Source organism: Lithobates pipiens, unplaced genomic scaffold, assembly GCF_037356315.1.
Source record: "Lithobates pipiens isolate NorthernLeopardFrog02 unplaced genomic scaffold, aLitPip1_a1.2 Scaffold_8, whole genome shotgun sequence".
Taxonomy (NCBI): domain Eukaryota; kingdom Metazoa; phylum Chordata; class Amphibia; order Anura; family Ranidae; genus Lithobates; species Lithobates pipiens.
This window is the reverse complement of record NW_027507903.1, coordinates 158,950,591-158,972,320: the sequence shown is the minus strand read 5'-3', so window position 1 is coordinate 158,972,320 and position 21,730 is coordinate 158,950,591. Positions and strand designations below refer to the sequence as shown.

General features: G+C 40.7%; 1 protein-coding gene across 6 annotated transcripts in view; it reads left to right on the top strand.

Annotated features, from left to right (window-relative positions):
- The window catches only part of FRMD4A (FERM domain containing 4A), a 583,773-nt gene that overhangs the window by 287,347 nt on the left and 274,696 nt on the right, over positions 1–21,730 (top strand). The window contains exon 1 of one of the 6 annotated variants that reach the window (XM_077472974.1): positions 12,539–12,885. The exons of 4 other annotated variants lie outside the window; for them this stretch is intronic. The gene's annotated coding sequence lies outside the window, so the exon portion shown is untranslated. Of the gene's footprint in view, positions 1–12,538; positions 12,897–21,730 lie in introns of those variants that run through there. One more of the 6 variants, XM_077472973.1, reaches the window with a different exon arrangement.

Genomic DNA, 21,730 nt, shown 5'->3' with positions numbered 1-21,730 from the left:
TGTTATATAGTAGAGGTAATATGTAAATATCTGACAAACGCTTACAGTTGCACCTACAGTATTTGCATAAGCAAATGTATGTACAAAGATAAGTGTCTATATTTTGGCCCTTACAAATGAATAGATACGTGCTTAGAGTTACATATACCTAAATGTGTGCACTACATATACAATATTCCTGAAATCTTATCCCAGTTCATGCAGATATTAATTGTGTTTGTTATTGCAGACTGTGATATCATGCAATCAAATAATGCAGCACTTTACTGTACATTCATGTCAGTCCCTGCCCTCAAGAAACGTACAATCTAATGTCCCTATCTCACATGTCTACATACACATACACACATATTGCAACCAATTTATTCATGAGCCAAATTTAACTGTAAGCATTACATTTTTTTTAGCACAGTTATTTTGCATCCATATAATTGCATTACGGCTTTGAGCCACAATGGTTCATCCATTGGCTTAGTGGCTAGCTTGGAAAGGTTACAGTGCAAAGGTCTTAGGCTCTCTTCCAACTATCTGCATAGTGTTCAAAAGTTTTGATGGTGCTACAGTATAAAGAAACATGACTGAAGGCTTTTTCTTTCCAAACTGGCTCATTCTGTTCCGTTATATGTTATTATGGTAGGGACATTTTATTATGTGGTTACACATAATAAATTATGTGGTTACCAGGGTTATTCTGACTGACCCCATTTAGTAAATATTAATGACAGATGAAAGTTTGTTTTTTTAAAGAGTAACTCCTGCTAGATTTATTTTCTGAAGGGAATGGTGAAGGTTGTAAACCCCCCCAAAAAAAAAATCCTGCAAGGCAAAGGCATAATGAGCTAGTATGCATAACATACTAGCTTATTGTGTATTACCTTAAATCGAAGCCCCTGGTCCTCGTTCACCGCTCTGGCCGGTGACATCGCTCCCAGAGTTACTTATGGGTATAACAGGCTCCGGCACTGTGATTGGCCGGAGCTGTGATGACATTACTGTACATGCCGTTGCTTCAGTGCGCATGTGCCGATGACGTCAGCACATGCAAATACAAGGATTATCTCCTAAACCGTTCAGGTTTAGGAGATATCCAGGGTAGCTACAGGTAAGTCTTATTATAGGCTTACCTATAGCAAAAAGTTGTAAAACCCCTTTCACACTGGGTTGTTTTGCAGGTGCTATTGCGATAAAAATAGTACCTGCAAACTGACCTGAAACAGCCACTGCTGTCTCTCCAATGTGAAAGCCCAGAGGGAAGCATCTTTAGAGCAGTGAAGGAGCGGTGTATACACTGCTCCTTCACCGCTCCTGCCCATTGAAATCAATGGGGCAACGTGGCTATACCGCTGGCAAAGCGCTAGTGGCTGGATAGCACCACAAATCCGATGGCAAAGTGGCGCTTTACCGCTGACGCAACTCCTGCCCCAGTCTGAAAGGGGCCTCAGGGTTTACAGCCACTTTTACAACCACTTTTTTTTTCTAGTTTAATTTTGGTTAGAGTGGAGAGAGATTAGGAAGATTCACCCTCTCTAATTGTCCTGTTTATCATTATCATTGTAAGTAAAAGAAAATCCCCAAATCTTCCAATGGGAACACTAGTTCTGGTGACTTGGGAGAAATAGGAGGGATTTCCCTAATTTTCAGGCATTTCCTCTCACTTTCTGATTTGGTTATGGGGTTAAATCTTCCCAATGGGACAAAAAAAAAAAAACATGGGCTATTATCCTTTCTTACCGTATCCAAAATGGGGGGGAAAATACAAGTTTTGCCTTTAGTTCTATTTTAAGCATTACTGTCATGCTGCTTTTGTTCTCTTTGGGAAACATTCACTACATCTGGTCTCCCACAGTATACAGAACATGGAAATGCATTTATTTTAGTAAATATAAACTGCTAAATACCTTTTCTTATCAGCAGTATATAGCAGTCCTGTGAATCCTATCAGTGTCCAGCCAAGCACTGGTTAAACCTTGTAGGAGGGTTTTTCATTCACCTCTGACTGTCTTATGAGGCTGCAGGACCCCTGACTTTCTGTCTGGCTAGTGCTGATTATCCCTGTGCTGATCATATGCACCCTCCCAAAAAAAATAGAAAATATTTCTAGCAGTATGTGCCCAGAGGCTCTGCACTATCAGGAGTGGGAACTGTGGAAGAAGGGGAGGATCAGAGAAGAGAGGATCAAATAGCCTTTTTACACAATGTGCTGGATTGACCCCTTAGGATAAACAGTGAGTATAACAAGCATGATTTACTGGATATACAGACTGATTTTACTTTCATGGGTTTAGTAATACTTTATCTTCAGCAACATTGAAATAAAATCTAATTTTACAGTTGCCCCTATTTCCAGGTATCCTTCCAGCTCTTGTTTATAGGTAGCAGACACATATGGAATTGTCCTTCAGTTCTGACCTGATGACAGACAGGAGAGCTGGATCACCCCGCTGGGACACGTATAGCAATAAAATCTGTTCTAAATGAGGTTCCTAACCCAGTCCATGCAAAACTATTGAAGTTTTGGCTGGATTTTTACTTGAAAGAGCAGCCTAAACTGTCCTAACTAGAGCTGAAGCAATATTTTGTACATTTGAACTTTAAATCATCAAATTTCTATACCTATCTACTAATCTCTGGCCCTCACTTAAAAATGGTGTAAAGTGGGATTTAAACCGGTACCTGCTACACACAGCTATGTTGACTTTTATGTAGAAACATAACAAAGGGAGTCTACTGGGCAGGCGGTATCTCAGTTTCTTTCCTTTAATAAATACAAAATTTGCCAAAATTGTGATAATTAAAGATGAATTCCAGGTATGATATATTTTTAAATAGTTGCATTGGTCCAGCTTGGACCAATGTAACTATGTATAGGGCATTTACCATATAAAAAAAAACAGCAATAACACTGATTCTGAGTGAAGAGCACATCAAACCCGACCATATAGCCACAAATGTTTCCAAGGATCGCACACCAATATAGTAAATCAGAAAACAAATGATCACAAAATGGCTTCAGCTGGCTCTCTGCCCATCAGGAAAGCCTCTCTAACATGTGTAGGGAATAATTGTAGCGGTATGCGGTCTCTGGACACCTTTGTGGCTGTATGTATTTACCATACCTGTCCAATGCCCCTGTAAGCTGAAAATCACTGCAGTAGACACTCCCTTGTCCTTGGTGAGCAGCCTGCCTGATGCATTGTGAACACACCATTCAGAGAAGACAACAGACAACAATAGTAAATCCTCAGTGCTTAAGTGGGATGCTAATGCTATGGAAAGACTCTCTCTATTCCACACATCTATAGTACATGAACATGGTCTCAGTTATCTGCTACCCACTAGGCCAGCGATGGTGAGCCTTGGTACCCCAGATGTTTTGGAACTACATTTCCCATGATGCTCGTGCACTCTGAAGTGTAGTTGAGCATCATAGGAAATGTAGTTCCAAAACATCTGGGGTGCCAAGGTTCGCCATCACTGCACTAGGCCTTGCTGCCCTTCTCATACTAGGGTATCCAAAAGCGCTACAAGTGAACAAGAGAGGGCACATCAACCCTGTGCATTAACCACTTGCTTACTGGGCACTTAAACCCCCTTCCTGCCCAGACCAATTTTCAGATTTCAGCACTGTCACTCTTTGAATGACAATTGTGCCGTCATGCTACAGTTTACCCAAATTACATTTTTATCATTTTTTTTCCACACAGATAGAGCTTTCTTTTGGTGGTATTTAATTGCTGTTGGGTTTTTTATTTGTTGCTAAATAAAACAAAAAGGGACCAGAATTTAGGGGAAAAAAAAACAGTTTCACAGTTTGTTATAACATTTTGAAAACAGGTCATTTTTCTCCTTCACTGATGTGCACTGATGAGGATGCACTGATGGCCACTGATAGGAGGCACTGATGGCCACTGATAGGCACTGATAAGATGGCACTAATGGGCACTGATATGTGGCACTGATGAGGCAGCACTGATGGGTAGCACTGATGGTTGGCACTGATGGGCACTGATAGGTGGCACTGATGGGCACTGATAAGCAGCACTGATAGGTGGCACTGATGGACACTGATGGGTGGCACTGATGGGCACTGGTAGGTGACACTGAAAGGCAGCACTGATCTGTGGCACTGATTATTAGACAATGATGGTCATTGATTGCCAGCACTGGTGGGTGGCACTGTGGGCACTGGTAGGTGACACTGTGGGTACTGATAGGTGGCACTGGTAGGTGGCACAGTGGGCACTGGCAGGTGACACTGGTGGGCAGAGCCGCGGCTTTCTGAATGAGGGACCAATGATTTTTTTCCCCTCATGCTCAGAGCAAGGAAAAAAAATACAGATTACAAAGCTTCTGTTTACATTGCATGATCAGCAGTTATTCATGTGGTAAGGGGCCGGGATCAACCCCTTACTCGGATCTGTGTTTAGCCGAGTCTCATAGACTCGGTGATCACAGACTGTGCTTGCTCGGGTGGACGTCCATGGATGCCCTCCCGGCAATTAAGGCCCGCCCTGCAGCCATATTTCAGCTGACGCATTTCAAAGGTGCCCATTCTTCTTCAAAGGATTTAGCTGTGAACAAGAGGGGACACCCTCAAAATATTTTAGCGTCTGCAGGATTTTGTGACATCTTTTCAGTCCTACTGGAGATGTGCACATTGGTTCTGGCCGTGTCTTCTGGAGATTTGACAATGGTTGTCAATAACCATTTGTGAGTATATTACTCATTTTTACTTTGGAAATAAATGGTGTCTTGGTTGTTGAATGAGGTTGTGTGCCCTCTCTTGTTCTATTGCATGTATTGCTATTCAGAGAATGCTTTGCATTTTCTGAATGAATGTAAAAAATTCTTTGAGTGGACGAAGTTGAGAGGTGTGGCAGTGACCTCACGTTCTCCATCTCGTCCAATCAGGGAAAGCTTTGCATTCATTCAGAAGAAGCAAACATTCTCTGAATGACCCCCATGCTGTGTGGTCGACCCTGTGTTCACAATGCACCAGGTTGGCCACTCAGCACAGGACCTGGAAGCAAGATCACTGGGGTAGCCGTGTCTACCAGATATATGTTCAGTGCATAGTTACATTAATCAAAGCTGAACCAATGTAACTATATAAAAATATGCCATGCCTGGATTTCTTCTTTAAAGATCCCATGTATAGGATGTTAATAGTGAATTTCCTGTAGTGGGCAGGTGATATAGACCCCACATTATCTTAATGCACACTTAGAAAATGACAAAAGCCACATGTTAAATATAAAATATTGGCACTTTTACCATTTGTAAACTCAATGTCTCCAGGGCAAAGCAATATTTCAGATAACTGCTGAGTATTTCTCAAGTGAAAGAAATATTTTTAAAAAATTGTTACGTTAAAGTTTGGCACAATCATCATCTTTGAAGAGAGGTCATACAATGGACGCTCTGGGAGAGAATGGTACACAGGGCAGCTGCGTATCGATCAGTTTCCTTTCTAGAGTTGTTTTTTTCTCGGATTTTCACTGACTCAGCATCCAGCTGCCAGCTCCTTTTCCTGCTGCCAGCATAATTGAGGACATAACTTTGTCATCACTGTATATCCTGTTAAGAAAATGAACTACGTGTTACCTCAAAGGTTTAATATAATACCGCACATCTTCTATATCCATAGTGTATAGCTTTACTTTGTTTATTTGTACATCTATATTAACGAGAAACAAAAATGTATATTCTTAGTGCCCCGAAGAACGGTCACCTATTCCAACTCCTTCCTGTTTAGAGGATGGTGGTGGCTGGAATTGCAGATGTGGGTTTAAAACTCAACACCAGCCAAAACATTATTTTTTTTACTTCTTGGATTGAACCAAAATAGGTTAGAACCTCTCTTGGGTTTGAAATGCTGTCTGTGTCCCGATTGAAGAGATTTTCCAGCCCCTTGGATACGAAGTGAAGTAGTGAGGCAGAGTTTCTAACCTTTCTTTTCTCTACTAAACGTGTCCTTATAGCTGCCTATATCCCCTCATTTCCTATTCCACGTGATGTCCTTCAGACAGGCAGGAAGGGTGGAGATGTTCCCTGACTTCCTGTTCTGTTTAACCCCAATCAAATAGGAAGTAAGTAGACATCCTCTTAATGAGGACACAGACAGCAATAAATAAAATGAGAGGTTCTAACCATTTTCTCCTCTTTTAGCTAAATTTGGGTTGTTCACTGATTCTGATAGCAGTAAACAATGATAGTTAATCCAGTTACTTATAGCCACACTCGGTGATGCTCATATTGACAATGAGTGCAATGCATTCTGACACAAGATTAGAGCATAGAACTTTGAAGTCCTTCAGGCATTCTCTGTATTCTGGGCCAGGGACATTTATATTGTTTTTATCCATTGTCATATTCACTTCATGGTGCTTTTTTTACTACAGCTATCTCATGATGCTTATTTACATATCTGAAATGCTTGTTGTATTGTTTTAATTTGATTATTTTTTTTCCGAATCATCACAGACAATAAAAGATGTGTTAATGTAGACAAAAACTCACCCAAGCTCTACCGCATGATTGTAGAATGATGAGCTGAATAACGGTGCTCAGGCCTGTTGTGTCCCATAAACATCAAAATAGGAAGAAATTCCAGCAATTCAATTGCTTCTTCTTTATTGAGCACTAACAGCAGTGCGACATCTAAAGTGTTAACATGTTTCGGCTGAAGTCTTCCTCATAGCATACAGTATTTACAATAAAATCAAGTTTATATAGAAAAGATAGCTATTCCTCCAAAAAAGGGGGTGGTACAATCCAATTTAAAATCAATTAAGAATTAAAATCCTGTGAGGTTGGCAGAGCCAGAGAAAGAGGGGAGGGAAAATGGAAACAAAGACTGAGAACGCTAGGGAAAAAATGAACCCATTGTGGTATCAAATTGTATTGTTTTAAAAACAAATTGACATCATTTAATGTTCATTCCACTAGGAAATCGAATATTCAATCTGTGTATCCACCACACTTCCCGCTGCAGTAGGGTATGGTGTGTATCCCCCCCCCCCCCAACAAATCTTCTCGCCTGTTCCAGACCACAAAAAGAAAAGACTCCAGATTACCCCCATGAACTGTTCTAAAGTGTTTAGACACATTTGAAATATTTTTGAATTGCTATTAAGAGAGTCATTGTAGTGTTTTGATATTCTAATACGTAGATTGCGAATAGTGCATCCCACATGCTGTACTCTACAAGTACTGCAATCAATTAGGTAGACAATCATCTTTGAATTACAACTTATGAATCTTTTAACTGGATATGTTCTACCTGTTGAAAAATAAATAACAGACTTGCTTTTTCTTTGTCTTTCACACTGTTTACAGGTGTCATAACCACAGGGATAGAAACTCACTGTCCCCAACCATGAAATGGAAGGGGAAGTGGAACGAAATAAAGAGGGCGAAAGCATATTACCTTAAGTAGGAGCTTTCTTACTAGAAAAATTGCATCCCTGTCTTAGAATATCATCCAAAGTTTTGTCCGCACATTAGACAGGGAGGCAGTGTTTAATGATAGACACAATCTGGTTATATTGTTGTGAGTAAGTGGTCACAAAGTGAACATCTCCCCTCCCACGGGTCTGTATCCTCTTACTGGTGGAAGAGGAATTCCCAATCAAATCACCACAATCTCTATTTTCTACCAACCTTCTGCCTCTATCGATCAAGTATCTCTATCAATAAAAGATGTGTATTGATAGGTGGCATCAAGCGAACAAAGAAAAACAACATATTTGAAGCATATTTTATATAGGGGGACCTTGCCTTATGCTGTTGTGTCCCTAACTAAATGTAGTGGGTCATTGCTAGGCTGTAACCAGCCTGAGCTCTTGTTTACCATTTTCTCTAGGCTCTGCAGGCCTTCCCTGAATTCAGGGATTTGATTGCTTTAGTCTTTTACTGTGGAGGAGGTTCCAGTAATCCGAGCTGAAAGTACAACTCTGTTCCTAATATTTATTTGAAGCAACCAATCCTTTTGTCCTTGTTCAGAGGTATGGTTTGAGAAGATGATAAATATTTGGGTCTCCTTTCCAGAGTTTTTACAAACAAATGGCCACTGCCCCACCTATAACTGGCCTTTGCAGCAAAGAGCACATGGAAGGGTGATGCATGTCAAACAAAACCAAAGAAAATTCCCATCTCAACTTACCGACCAGCCTTCAACCAACCAAATTATCCTGTCTAACAGTATGCGTTAAAAACAGGGGTTACATTTGAACTGGGCAAGGTGTGTTTGTAGATCATTTCTTTACTTGGGCCTTACCTCAGCCTAGGACATGTGCTTGTGGCTGAGGACTTTAACTGCTGGAGTGGATATTTGGAGGAAATTTGGCTGTAAAAATAGTGTTGCAAAGGAGCAAGATAGAAGCTACAGATGAACATTGTAAGAAGAGTTCATAGTCCACAGATCAAAGTATCTTTGACTGCTATTAGAGGGTCAAGGGACACAGTGAATAGAAAGAGGGAGAGAGACTGGACCTTATAGTGGTTGTAAACCCTCACATACCGAGTAAAGTGAACAGCCTCAGAAGATACACAGAGATTAAACAAATCCTTCAACATAGGTTTTACTTGTTTATGTGTAGTTGTCTGCTCTCTACACCCTTTCAAAGGTGCACAATTGTGATCAAAATCTTTCTTCATCTATCAGCAGCACAGAGCAGAGGGTGGAGAGACTGCAGTTACAGTGTGTGGGAGATGATTGGACTAAAGGAACTCACTCCCTCCACACCTCAGAAGAACTGTGTTGTGGATAGACAAGCTTTGTTCTGAGCTCTAACCCCCACCCCCTCTCCTCAGAAGTCCCTCATGCTGATAACAGAGGAATAGAGGAACAGAGGAAGCACCAGAGAGAAACAACACCCCCAAAGCCCCATACACACAGATTTTCTGCAGATTTTTTCCTTCAGATTTACCAAAACCATATAATATGAGGTCAAACCTTAAGTTTCAGTTTCAATTTGTATGCAATCAGACAGGCCCTTGCTCTACATGGTTTTGGTAAATCTGAAGACAAAAATCAGCAGAAAATCTGAGTGTGTATGGGGCTTTAGAGCTTTGGAGAGAAATAAGTATACACTACAGATATATGTGCTTTGCTCAAATTCCATAACTGAGGTTTACAACCACTCTAAGCCCTTGTACATGCAGTCGGACATTCTGACGGAAAATGTCCGATTGGACTGTGTTGTCGGATAATCCGACCATGTGTGGGCTACATCGGACTGTTTCCATCGGAATATCCGACCGACAAAATTTTAGAGCTGGGCTATAAAATTTTCCGACAACATGATTTGATCGGACTGTAGAGAATGGCACGCATGCTCAGGTCAACTTCCTAGACCAAAGCTATTAACTACTAGCCTGAAGGTAGTCCCGTTGTAACGAAATAACGTCATCACGTTACGAACGATCGGATTTTGTCCGACTTTGTTCGGCCGTGTGTATGCAACAGACAAAAGTGTTTGTCTTTTTATAGACAATGTAATAACACAAGTGTACTTAAATCAGCATATGGTTTTTAAATGCATTGCGTTCCTAGTTTTTAGATGTTGCAATGAGTTTTCTTAAATGCTTTTCTTATCTTATCTTGTTGTTTTTCCAGAGTCGCGTTTACACTATATTGTCAAAAGTATTGTGACACCTTTAAGCACACATGAACTTTTATGGCATCCCAGTCTTAATCCGTAGAGTTTAATATTGAGTTAGCCCACCCTTTGCAGCTATAAAAGCAACTCTTCTGGGAAGGCTGTCCACAAGGTTTAGGAGTGTATGTATGGAAATGTTTGACCATTCTTCCAGAAGTGCATTTTGTGATCTTGGATGAGAAGGCCTGGCTCGCAGTTTCCACTCTAATTCATCTCAAAGGTGTTCTATCAGGTTGAAGTCAGGATTCTGTGCAGGCCAGTCAAGTTTCTCCACCCCAAACTCACTCATCCATGTCTTTATGGGCTTTGTGCACTGGTCCAAATTATTTGGTGGATGAGAGATTATAGTGTGGGGTTGTTTTTCAGGGGTTGGACTTGGCCCCTTAATTCCAGTGAAGGGAACTCTTAAGGCGTCAGCATTTTGGACAATTGCATGCTCTCAGCTTTGTGAGAACAGTTTGGGGATGGCCCCTTCCTGTTCCAATATGACTGCCCACCAGAGCATAAAGCAAGGTCCATAAAGGTAAGAATGAGCGAGTGTAAGGTGGAGGAACTTGACTGCCCTGCATAGAATACTGACCTCAACCCGACTGAACACATTTGGAATTAATTAGAGCGGAGACTGCGAGCCAGGTCCTTTTGGCCAACATCAGTGCCTGACATCACAAATGTGCTTCTGGAAGAATGGTTAAACATTCCCATGGACACACTTCTAAACCTTGTGGACAGCCTTCCCAGAAGAGTTGAAGCTCTTATAGCTGCAAAGGGTGGGCCAGCTCAATATTGAACCCTACGGACTAAGACTGGGATCCCATTAAAGCGATTGTATACCCTTTTTTTTTAACTTTTACCTACAGGTAAGCCTATAATAAGGCTTACCTGTAGGTAAAATGAATATCTCCTAAACCTGTACTGTTTAGGAGATATTTACTTTGCATGCAGCCACTGATGTCAGTGGCGCATGCTCTGTGAAAGCCTTGCCTCGCCTTGCATGCACTGCCAGACCTTACCCGGGAAGAAAACTCCCCCGTGCAAGTGTGGGCATGACTTAACCGCGTCTCCGGCGCTGTGAGTGGCGGAAGCTGCGATACCCTGAAGAAATGCCAAGGGAACATGTCAACTCCCTCGATGTGGACCAGGATCAGATGTCGAAGCCTCGTTCTAAGATGAGTATTTCATAATGAGCTAGTATGTGCTGCATACTAGCTCATTATGCTTTTGCCTTGCAGGTTTTTTTTTCTTTAAAAATAAATAAATAAATCTGTGCGGGTTTACATCTGCTTTAAAGCAGGGGTCTCAAACTGGCAGCCTGCCAGCTTTTGCAAAACTACAAGTCACATAAGTCATTGCAAGTCTGTTACAAGGAGGGCATAGTGGTGTAGTGCTTAGCACTCTGGCCTAGCAGTAAAAAGGGTCGCTGGTTCAAATCCCAACCATGGCACTACCTGCCTGGAGTTTGCATGTTCTCCCTGTGCCTGCATGGGTTTCCTCCGGGTACTCCAGTTTCCTCCCACACTCCAAAGACATGCAGGTAGGTTAATTGGCTTCTGTCCAAAATTGGCCCTAGTATATAAATGGGGACCTTGGATTGTGGGCTCCTTCAGACTGATGTGAGTGTGCAATGTACAGGGATAGGGACAATTGTAGACACTCACTCAGGATGGACTGGTGTCTTTAACAAGCATGACTCCCACAGGCAGAGGCATGATGGGACTTGTAGTTTCGCAACAGCTGGAGGGCTGCCAGTTTGAGACCCCTGCATTAAATGTGCGTGTAAAGGCAGTTGTCCCAATACTTTTGACAACATAGTGTATGTGTTGCACAAAAATACAGCCTGCAGTACTTTTTGTTTTCAGCGCACTGCATTGCAACGCAATACTCTTATTGGAATTTTTTTTATATATACTGTCTAGGCCAGTGATTCTCAACTAGGGTTTCCTCCAGAGGTTGCTAGGGGTTCCTTCAGCATTGGACCATTTCTGCCTCTCAGATAAGTTCCCACTCACACCATTGATCTTTTTAGCTATCTGTAAGGAGGTAATTCTTCCCAATGACCACAAGTGTAAGGACCATTCTTCCCACTGACCATCACACTAATGTATCATGAGTTATAGATTTCTAATTTTTTAGCAGGGGTTCCCCGAGACTGGAGAACTATTTCAAGGGTTCCTCTGTGTTGAAAAGGTTGAGAAAGGTTGGTCTAGGTGCTTCAAAAGATGCTTGATAATGCATCTGATATGAATGGGCCCTAATAGATCGAATGCCAAACACTTGAGTACTTTATGTGACCTATTGAAGGGAATTGATCTTTTGAATGCCAGTCGTAAAAAATGAACTGTAAGTGCAAATTAAAAAGCATCACTTACAGTTCTCATTTTTATAAGTGCACTAATATGGATAGATTCACCTTATACATAGAATGAAAACATGTTTTATATAATATATATATATTTTTTGCTGTTTTACACTTTACAATTAAATGTTGCGTGATCTTGCCTTGCATAGCAACCTCGGCAAACAGTCCTTGTGAACAGGATTGCGGTTGGCATTCCAGTCCAGATGTTGCTATGCAGTGTGTAATGCAGGGCCCCAGTCTGAATAGGTGCTTGCATGCTGGGGTGCTTGGTTTACACATCACCCAGCATCTAGCATAAGCAGCTCCTTTTTATTCTTTTGCTTCCCATCCCCCCCATCTCTAGCCAACCTCTTTTCATTTAAAGTGTGTTTTTGTCTGCACGTGAGTCATTAAAAAAAAAAAAGGAGGAATGCACCAGCAGGAACAACCAAGGGAAAAGCATTCAAGCTGAAGCAGCTTTCCCACCCCTCCTTCTTCCCAATGGCATGTTCTGTGCCTGTGTGTGAAATCTCCTTGTAGTATAACGAGCTCTCTGAAATTTTCTTTTTTTTTTCCTGAAGATGAACATTTGTGTGGTGCACCCTGGACCGCCGCCAGTATCTATGTGAGAGACCGTTAGCAGGGCGATGGGATGTGGTAGAACTGTGCAGAGAGGATAGAATCACAGACACACATCCACACACACACACACACTCACAGGAGGAAACCAAGCAAGAGGGGCTGTGTCTGTATATTCCAGCAAAGCCACAGAGGAGGTACTGGAGATGGAAATGGATGCTGCCTGTTAGGCCATGAGCCTGTTTAACCAGGATTTAATGTGATGCTTTTTCTGGGGTTGACATCTGCAGAGCGTCTGATCCAGCCAAGGTGAGGAGAAGGTAATGCGTGAACGTTAGGTCTTCCTTTTTTTTTTTTTTTCAGGCAGGGAAGTTTTCCCGTAATCCTGCAAACAAATAATCAATGCAAGGGGATTGGACGGGAGACATATTATTGTTTAAATGCATGGACAGTTGACCTATGAACGTAGGGTATGACCATTCCTAAATATAAATATTTTAAACAATGTATTATATTATTGGATTGTTGACTTTTTTTAAAATCTGCCTATAAAATATAAAGTTGTATACAATGTAAGATGAATGAGTCAGCGCACTTATGTGTATTGTAGACACATCGATATTATATTATATTTATATATATAGACTACACAGAACAATTTCAAAATGTAGGGATGACCTGTTCAAAAAAAAATAAAAAATAATCTAAGGAATATGTGCATCCATCCATCTTGCTTAATGTATGGAAGAGGAGGTGGACCATTTCCAGGCAGAGCACCTAGATGTATTGGTACTATGCACGATTTATATTGGAAGGTGTAAGTAGTAAAGCAGCCATTAGCGGCTTGGAAGTGCTGCTGATGGATGATGAAAAAGAACACCATGACATGGGAAGGGAAGATGAAATCTAATGTATCTGCTTACATAGGTGAACATTGCACTTTGAGAAAATGCAATGAGTGTGGATCAGAGAGATGTGCATTTGAGGGGGGGGGGGGGGGGGCACACGGTATAGGATGTTTTTCATTCACTTAGATACAAGCAGACATGTAAATGGCATGGTGATTAAGGCAGCGCTGATATTTCCATCAGGGACATAGAAAATTGCCAGGGTGATTGCTGGAAAGAGTAAAAATATAACCGGTTTAAGGCTTTCGATGGTCACAGTGTTTTAGGAGGTGTTTAGGTCTAAAAATAGCCTTGGCAGATTTCGTGCTATACACACATGATGTGGGCAGCCTACCCAGACAGAGCATTCAGCTAGGAAACGTGAGACATTAGAAAGCTCTCAGTCCCCATGATAGTAAAAATGCTGTTTTTTTTTATTGCTGAAAAGCCCATATCGTATGGTGAAGGCTCCATTTCTTGTAGAAGGGTTTAACGTGTTCCTTGCCAGATTATAAAACAGGAGATCAGTGTGTTCCAGGACTTACTTGATGCTTGAGACCTTATTCTGGTGTCTCCTTTTGCACAATTCAATAGACATTTCCTACCTAGTTTGTTGTAAAGGTAGCGTGAACAGGCTGGTTTTGCATATCTTACTAGTAAACAAGTCTTGAATTTTATTTGCACATGCTTTGCATGCAGACTGTCATGGTGGGTGTTAGTCACCTGACATGGAGTTTTGATGCTCTTCCATATAATGTATGCCACCGAATGCAGAGCTTGAAATACAAGCTTCAGAGATAAACCTTGAAACATTAGCCATGTGTATTTTCAGGATCTGATCATTGTTGGCTGACCCACTTGTTCAGTTTCTTCAAGCCACGTACCGATAGGTACTTGTAGTTGAGGCCACAGCAAATGTTTTATGTTTCTGTGATGTCATGATTGCTATGGAGGCTACCTTCTTCTTATAAGCAGTGGAGCAGTCCATGATATCCTCCCTGCACTCTAGCATATAGTAACAGTATAAAAAAAAAAAAATATATATATATATATATATATATATATTTGATTTAAGCTGTCAACATTATTGGGATCATTTAGAAACATAATGGTAAATTAATGCATTCTGTGAAAAACGAAGACACATTTTTCCCTCTTATTAGTCTTAGGAAGCCATATTGTATTTACAGAGAAATATTGTACTACTCTGGTTTGTAAAACAAAATTACCTTTTTTTTTTAAAAAGGGCCGTTATTTTCAGATGTTAATGAGAACAAATAAACATGTATAATGTGATCATATGAATGATCGATTTCTTTTCTTTTTTTTTGCCTTGCTAATGGCTATCCACTGTGACAGCTCTGTGATAGAAATCTTCTATATTTAGATTGTTTGTAGATTTGTGGGAAATGCGTCTCGACAATAGCTGGAGCTCCATTGGGAGCTTGTGTTGGCTGCAGATATTGAACAGTCAGTTAAGGGAGAGTTTTGTGCTGTTCAAATGAGGATGACACCTGTGTCAGTATAAAGTTGGGATCTTGCGTTCTGGGGATTACGTGTGTTACTTGAGGATGCGCTGTCTATTACAGCTGTGAACCCTTTGACAGGAGCTGTGACTTGTTGACTGCCTGTATGTAGAATGAGGAGTTGTCTTTGATAAGGTGTGCTCCGTCATTTAAAGTAAAGTTGTAAATGCAGGGCTATCACTTGAAGGTTAACTTTATAGAAATATAATGTGTGTAATTTGTATCCTTTATGATATCTATATGAAGCTATTAAGAATCTAAAAATAGGGTCTGATTTATTAAAAGCTAATAGACTGTTTACTTTGCAAGGGAATTTGCCCCAGAGTTTAGTGAACATGGTGAAGTTTCCCTTTTTGCAAAAAAATATCCAATTCCATGCAAACAGCAATTTTTTATTTTTTTTGCACAGGATTGGATGATGGAAGTCAGCAGAGCTTCTCCTCATTCACTAAGCTCCGGGGCAAATTCCCTTGCAAAGTGAAGAGTCTATTTTCCTTTTGTAAATCAACTTCACTGTATTTCATTTACACATATCCACAACACAGTTGAGTACTCAAGTGATATTTTATTTAAATTAAATATATTTAATATAATATATATTTAAATTCACAAAAACAGTTGATTTTTCAAGACAAGCTTTTGAGAGATCTGCTGCTTTCTAATACCTTTCTAGAACTGCAAGTATGAAAAATAATAGAAGAAAAGGCAAACTGTGCTATAAGAGTTAAAACATAAGTAAACCAGATAACGTAAACAACAAATATGAGCAGCGATTCTCCCCTATGACATAAACTACAATATAGCACATATAAAAAAATGTAGAATTGCACTAAAAAAAATACTATAAATAAGTCCATCAGATATAAAAATTTATAGCGTTCCTAAATAGTCAACCAGTGGTTCTAACTGTAAGCCTTGATGATTCCCGATGATAGAAATGCCATCAATTACCTTATGTGAAGGGTCCGCCAACAAAGGGTCCGCCACCAGTGAGATTTGCTGTTTACCAGCTCCAGATGATCCCCCATTACAGGGGATCAAGTAGCACGTTTAGCTTAAACCCAGCCTGGGTCTTTCTCCCACTGATAGTATTCTACTAATCCCGGGGCACCGATCATTCACATGGATGGATGGTTTATGTATCAAAAAACAAAGAAGCTCCACATAGCTTAAAACCTCTTTAAAGTTTATTAAAATAAAAAGTAATGCACTTACATGTTATAAGATGAATAAAGGCCTTAAGTTTGGTGTGCCGGCTGATGCACAACCAAAAAAAGTCCTTTCCTGGACACGAGGGGATAGGTTAAATCAGCGTGTTTTGTCAGAGATGACGTCATCCAGGGGCATGGGCGGCGCGCTGCGTCACCTCCTTAAATAGTGAACATAGAACCCAAGCCTCGTTCTGAGCCGCAAGTCGCTATATCATCATCCGCATCGGCATGTACCAAGCCTCTTTCAAGGATGTCCGTCACCCTGACGGATACTCTGTAAACTAGAGGCACTAGAGGTATCCTCTCCCGTAGCCACCATTTGTGAATGGTAACCTATTACACATACTGACCACCCGGATTAAACTCACAGGAAGTAACAAAGTTTGTGCAATGGTGTCACAAACCCCAAAGGTCAACAAAAGAACATCTAGTGGTTGCGAATAGGAATGTCACTTATTAAAAAAAAAATTCCATTCATTATTGAAAGAAACAGGACAAAAGAAAAAACAAATATAAAAAAAACGAAAAATATATCATACATACTGTTGGCTGAATATCAAATTAATAAAAAACATGACATTCAAATCAACAAAAATTGAATTCCAATAAATAAATGAACCGAATTAGCAAACAGAAGCAACTCAAGGCTAACAGTGACGTACACCAATACAATTAATTATAACTAGAAAAGCAAGGGGTAATAACCCCTAAGGTGTTACCTCAAATCCCAATACAGTCAACATAATTATTTACCCGTAATAACTGGCCCACACATAGTATACTAAAGAAAATAGTTATCTATTGGACCTTCAGTTTTAAAGTCCCCCATATAGCACAAAAAATAGTCAATGTTATCAGACTTTGTCATATAGATCTAAGAGTTGGGAGATGAATACATTGACATCAGTGTCTACATTGAGGCCATAAGGGACATAAGATCTCAGCTTATATATCCAGTCCATTTCCTGTTTAGAAATCTCCTGCACTAGGGAGCTTCCTCGCCAGTGGGGTTATACTTATCAATGCCCAGAAATATGGTACCTGAAGGGTCCCTATCGTGCATTAGGTCATAGTGCCTAGATCCAGATTCATTTTTGAAGCCTTTTCTGATGTAATTTAGGTGCTCGTTGAGCCTCACCTGAAGGGCTCGCTTGGTCCTGCCCACATATTAGAGGCCACAGGGCCACTGAATAAGGTATGATAAAATTGGAAAAAGCTGAGCTACAAAGTCTCAATGTATTGAGTCCACAGAAACTAGCATACTGATATGGAAAACAGTCAATTAACCATATAGAAACTGAAAGTCGCTTGGAAGTTTAAAAACACCGCAATGTGCACACACAGGCAGACAGAGTGCCCAACCACCATAGCCGTAGATTCTGCTTACCAGATGGCAAGATTTAAAGGCAGGTGGCTATAGCCCAGCCAAGGCCTTTAAACTTGCAGGTGACCACAATGTCAGCGATGTCAGATGGTATTGACGGCTCCCTCTATCCTGCTAAAATGACCGTGTGTGTCCAATGGATTCTCAGGAGGAGAGAAAAACACTGGCCATAGTGCAATAAAGTCTGAAATTCCAGATTTATTTAAACAAAGTATTGCACTTACAGTTAAAAAGTAGTATCGTGCGTAAAATAAATGACGGCCGGCACAAACAGACGGAGCCCATCCTCCTATTCAGATTGTGTGGTGACGTCACTATGTGCCTTCCTCCAGACGCGTTTTGTCATCAGCAGACGTTGTCAATGGGGAACAATAATAAAGTATACCACTCCAACAGTGGAGCATGTAATAAATGGCTCTATTTCAAATGACTGTGAAAAATAATGTACAATACTCAACTGTCTGGAAACAAGTGCAATAACACTGCTATAATCAGCTTGAGTGTGTATTTTAGCAATATGCAGTCATTATACTAGATTTTTTTCTAGATTTTTGTGTGGTTAGCATGCCTGCTTAGGAACACTGAGGTCCCCAGTTCAAATCCCAGCCACCCAGACACTACCTACATGGAGTGTGCATGTTCTTCTTGTGCTTGTGTGGGTTACCTCCGATTTCCCTCCACACTCCAATACCATGCTGGTCATTTAATAGAATCCTGTTTAAAGCTCCTCTTAAGTTTTGCAATCTGATTGTACAATATCCTTTACCCCTTTAGCTTTACCAACAAGTATGTGGTGCAAGAGCCTGCCTGATTGGATATTAATTGATTGGATAGTTTAGGTAGGTCCTCATATTACATACATTTGGAAGATCTAAAGCTGATTGAACAGAGGTTGTATGGTTAGAATGTAATGTGTATGGTGAGCCTAAATTGGCTCTAGTATGTGCATGTATGCATGTAAATTAAGCATAGTATACACTACTAGTTTTTTTTTTCCATTTAACTCAGGTTGTAACTGCTGTACTAACAATCCTATGTTAGTACAGCAATCTCCCCTGCTGTGCTATTATGTTTTGACAGGGGGTTAGCCCCCCTGTCGGAACACTCCGGTCAGCGCTCTCAGCCATTGGCTGACAGTGCTTATTGGAAGCCGGTTGGCAGACCATTTTTGGTCATGACCCTTCGACAGCTTCGATAGCCGACTTGTGTTGGACCGGCTACCATACACACAGACCGAATGTTGGTCGGTCTCTATTGAACCGGCCAATGTCGCCCCACATTCGGCCCATGTGTACTAGGCTTTAGAGACCTTAGATTGTAAACTCCTTGAGGGCAGTGACTGACATGAATGTACACTATGTAAGGAGCTGTGTAAATTGCCATAAATAAGTAATGAAATATCTAATTGCAATGTAAACCGGAATGATCTCTACGTAAAAGCAGACCCAATTTAGTAGACATTAGGCAAACAACCCAGTATCTAGATTATGCTTCAAGCTATTTGCCTGTGCTGTGCTTGTATATATGTGAAACTCGTTTTCCATTGCTACTGTATACCAGATCAGGTTGATCAGATAGTAATGGTTGTCTGATTACAGGTACAGTTTAAACTCTTACCTGTGTATTGCTTTCAAAGCTTTTCATCTCAAAAAGTTTGCCTTCATGTTCTTTAAAAAATAATATTATTTAAAAAAAAGATTATCCTAAAAAATTTGAGGGTGATGTATCCTGGCATACAGTACATTGATGGATACACTTGGGTACTAAGGCAGTGATGTTAAAAGGAGAACTTTATAAATTGTGATAATATGTTCCTTATTTTGTGCTATCTGCCTCTGGACGTTTCTTGCTACATTTAAAAGTATTTTAGAAGTAAAGGGGTGTAGAGGGTATCAAGAGAAGTAGAAGTATTCTTTATAGTCCAGGAAATACAGTATATAAACCATCTCTGCATATAAAGCTGACCATATGAAAAAAAAGGAGCATGCAGAGTCGAGGAGAGATTTGAGGGGCAAAAAGATGAGGTTTTCAGTCTGCTGCTTCTCCTTTCCTTGTCCAGTCACAAGCTGGGGAAGGGACAAAACTCTGCAAAAGAAACACTACTAGCCCCACCCCCTTTACTCACCTTGCCATCACTGCCTCTCCTCTGCACCTAGCTACAATACCTGAAACTTCAGGATATGGAGGAGCATGTGACCTCCTGCCCTGTGACAGTGCTCAGTTCTAGCATCCAATGGCTATGACCGAGCATTGTCACATGACTGAGGAAGTGACTGCACTGTTCCCCTGGGCCATGTATACCAAAGCTGGACTTGTCTGCATTTGTTTATTTACATTATATGCCGAGTGTTGGGATTAATAGTTTACTGAAGAAAGATATTGTAGAAGAAAGATGTTGTTCAACTCACAGGAAGTGACAAGGAAACCACGTTTAGATAAAATCAATAGGTATTTTCTGTATATGCTCAAAATGTTCTTAGCCTGATAAAAGAAAATAAAGTCTCTACATCTAAGGGTTTCTTAAGCCCCATACACACTATCAGTTTTTCTGCTGAGTTTTTCCTTCAGATTTACAAAAACCATGTAGTAGAAGGGCCTGCCTGATTGCGTACACATTGAAACTCCTAAGGTTTGACCTCATATTATATGGTTTTGGTAAATCGGAAGGAAAAACTCAGCAGAAAAACTGATAGTGTATATGGGGCTTAAGCTGGACTATATCACATTGTTATTGACTTGGGTTTAGTTATCAGTTACGTAGGAATTCTAGGTTTGGCTATATTATACATAGTTATATTGATCCAGCTAGGACCAATGTAACTATGTATATACCATACCTGGCTTATGCCTCTGGAAGCTGGATATCTGTGGTAGACATTGCTACTCAAGTGATCTCCACTTGCTTCTGAGCCCCATGCTGAATGGCTGGTCTGATGCATTGTGAACACAGGAGGTTGGCCACTCAGTGTGGGTGCCAATCAAAGAATCTTTTGCATTTTCTGAGTGAATGCAGAGCATTCTCTGATTGGATGAGGTGGAGAGTGTGATATCATGGCCCCACCTTTCTGATTAGTCCAATCAAAGAATACTTTGCATTCCTTCAGAAAATGCAAAGCATTCTGTGAATGGCACCCGCGTCAAACAGCCAACTTCCTGTGTTCAGTAAGAAGGAGTGCAGCCACTCGGCACAAGACCCAGAAGCAAGTGGACGTGTCTACTTCAGTGATTTTCAGCTTCCCATGGCATCAGCCATGCACAGTACTGTATATACATAGTTATATCAGTTCAAGCTGGACCTATGTAACTATTTAGAACAGCTTTTTTCAACCAGGGTACCCAGGCACCCTGGGGTGCCTTGAGGTCTCTTCAGGGGTGCGTTGGAAAAATTCCTAAAAATGGCCCAGAAATTGTATAGAACCAGCGTGTAGATGAAGCCTGCCTTTTTAGTTACACTAAGTCACAGGTTTTCATTGTACACTATTACAACCTTCTAGCTGCCGGTGTCCTAACGACCAATGGCATCATCCTTCTATCTCCCTCTCTTGCCCCTCTCCATCAGTGTTGGGGTCACGTTAGCAGAGTGATGGAGAAAAACTGAGGGAGAAGGACATTGAAAGACTAATCAGTACCAGTTTACAAAAGTGTATTTGCTTTGAAAGAATATATTCCCTCTAACTTTGGGTGTCCTACTTTTGTGGATGTTGCTGCATTATGTAAAATGATTGTATTCGTTTTTACATTTTAGAATGGGGTGCCTCGAGATTTTCCATCATTTTTAAAGGGTGCCTTGACTGAAAAAAGGTTGAGAAACCCTGATGTAGAATATAGCCATACCTGGAATTCTTCTTCAGCTGTAGCAGAGAAAAATCAGGTCTGGTGGACATGGCTGAACTGTGTAAATCCCAAGAGTTAATATACAGAAATACAAAACCTTTTGCAGGTAAAGCATGTATATATTTGGCTGTTTGTGTGGAGTTCAGCTTTGAGCTCTTGGTTGGCACTTAGAGAACACATGCTCTACATCAGGGATCCTCAAACTACGGCCCTCCAGCTGTTGCAAAACTACACATCCCATGAGGCATTGCAAAACTCTGACATTCACAGACATGACTAGGCATGATGGGAATTGTAGTTCCTGAACAACTG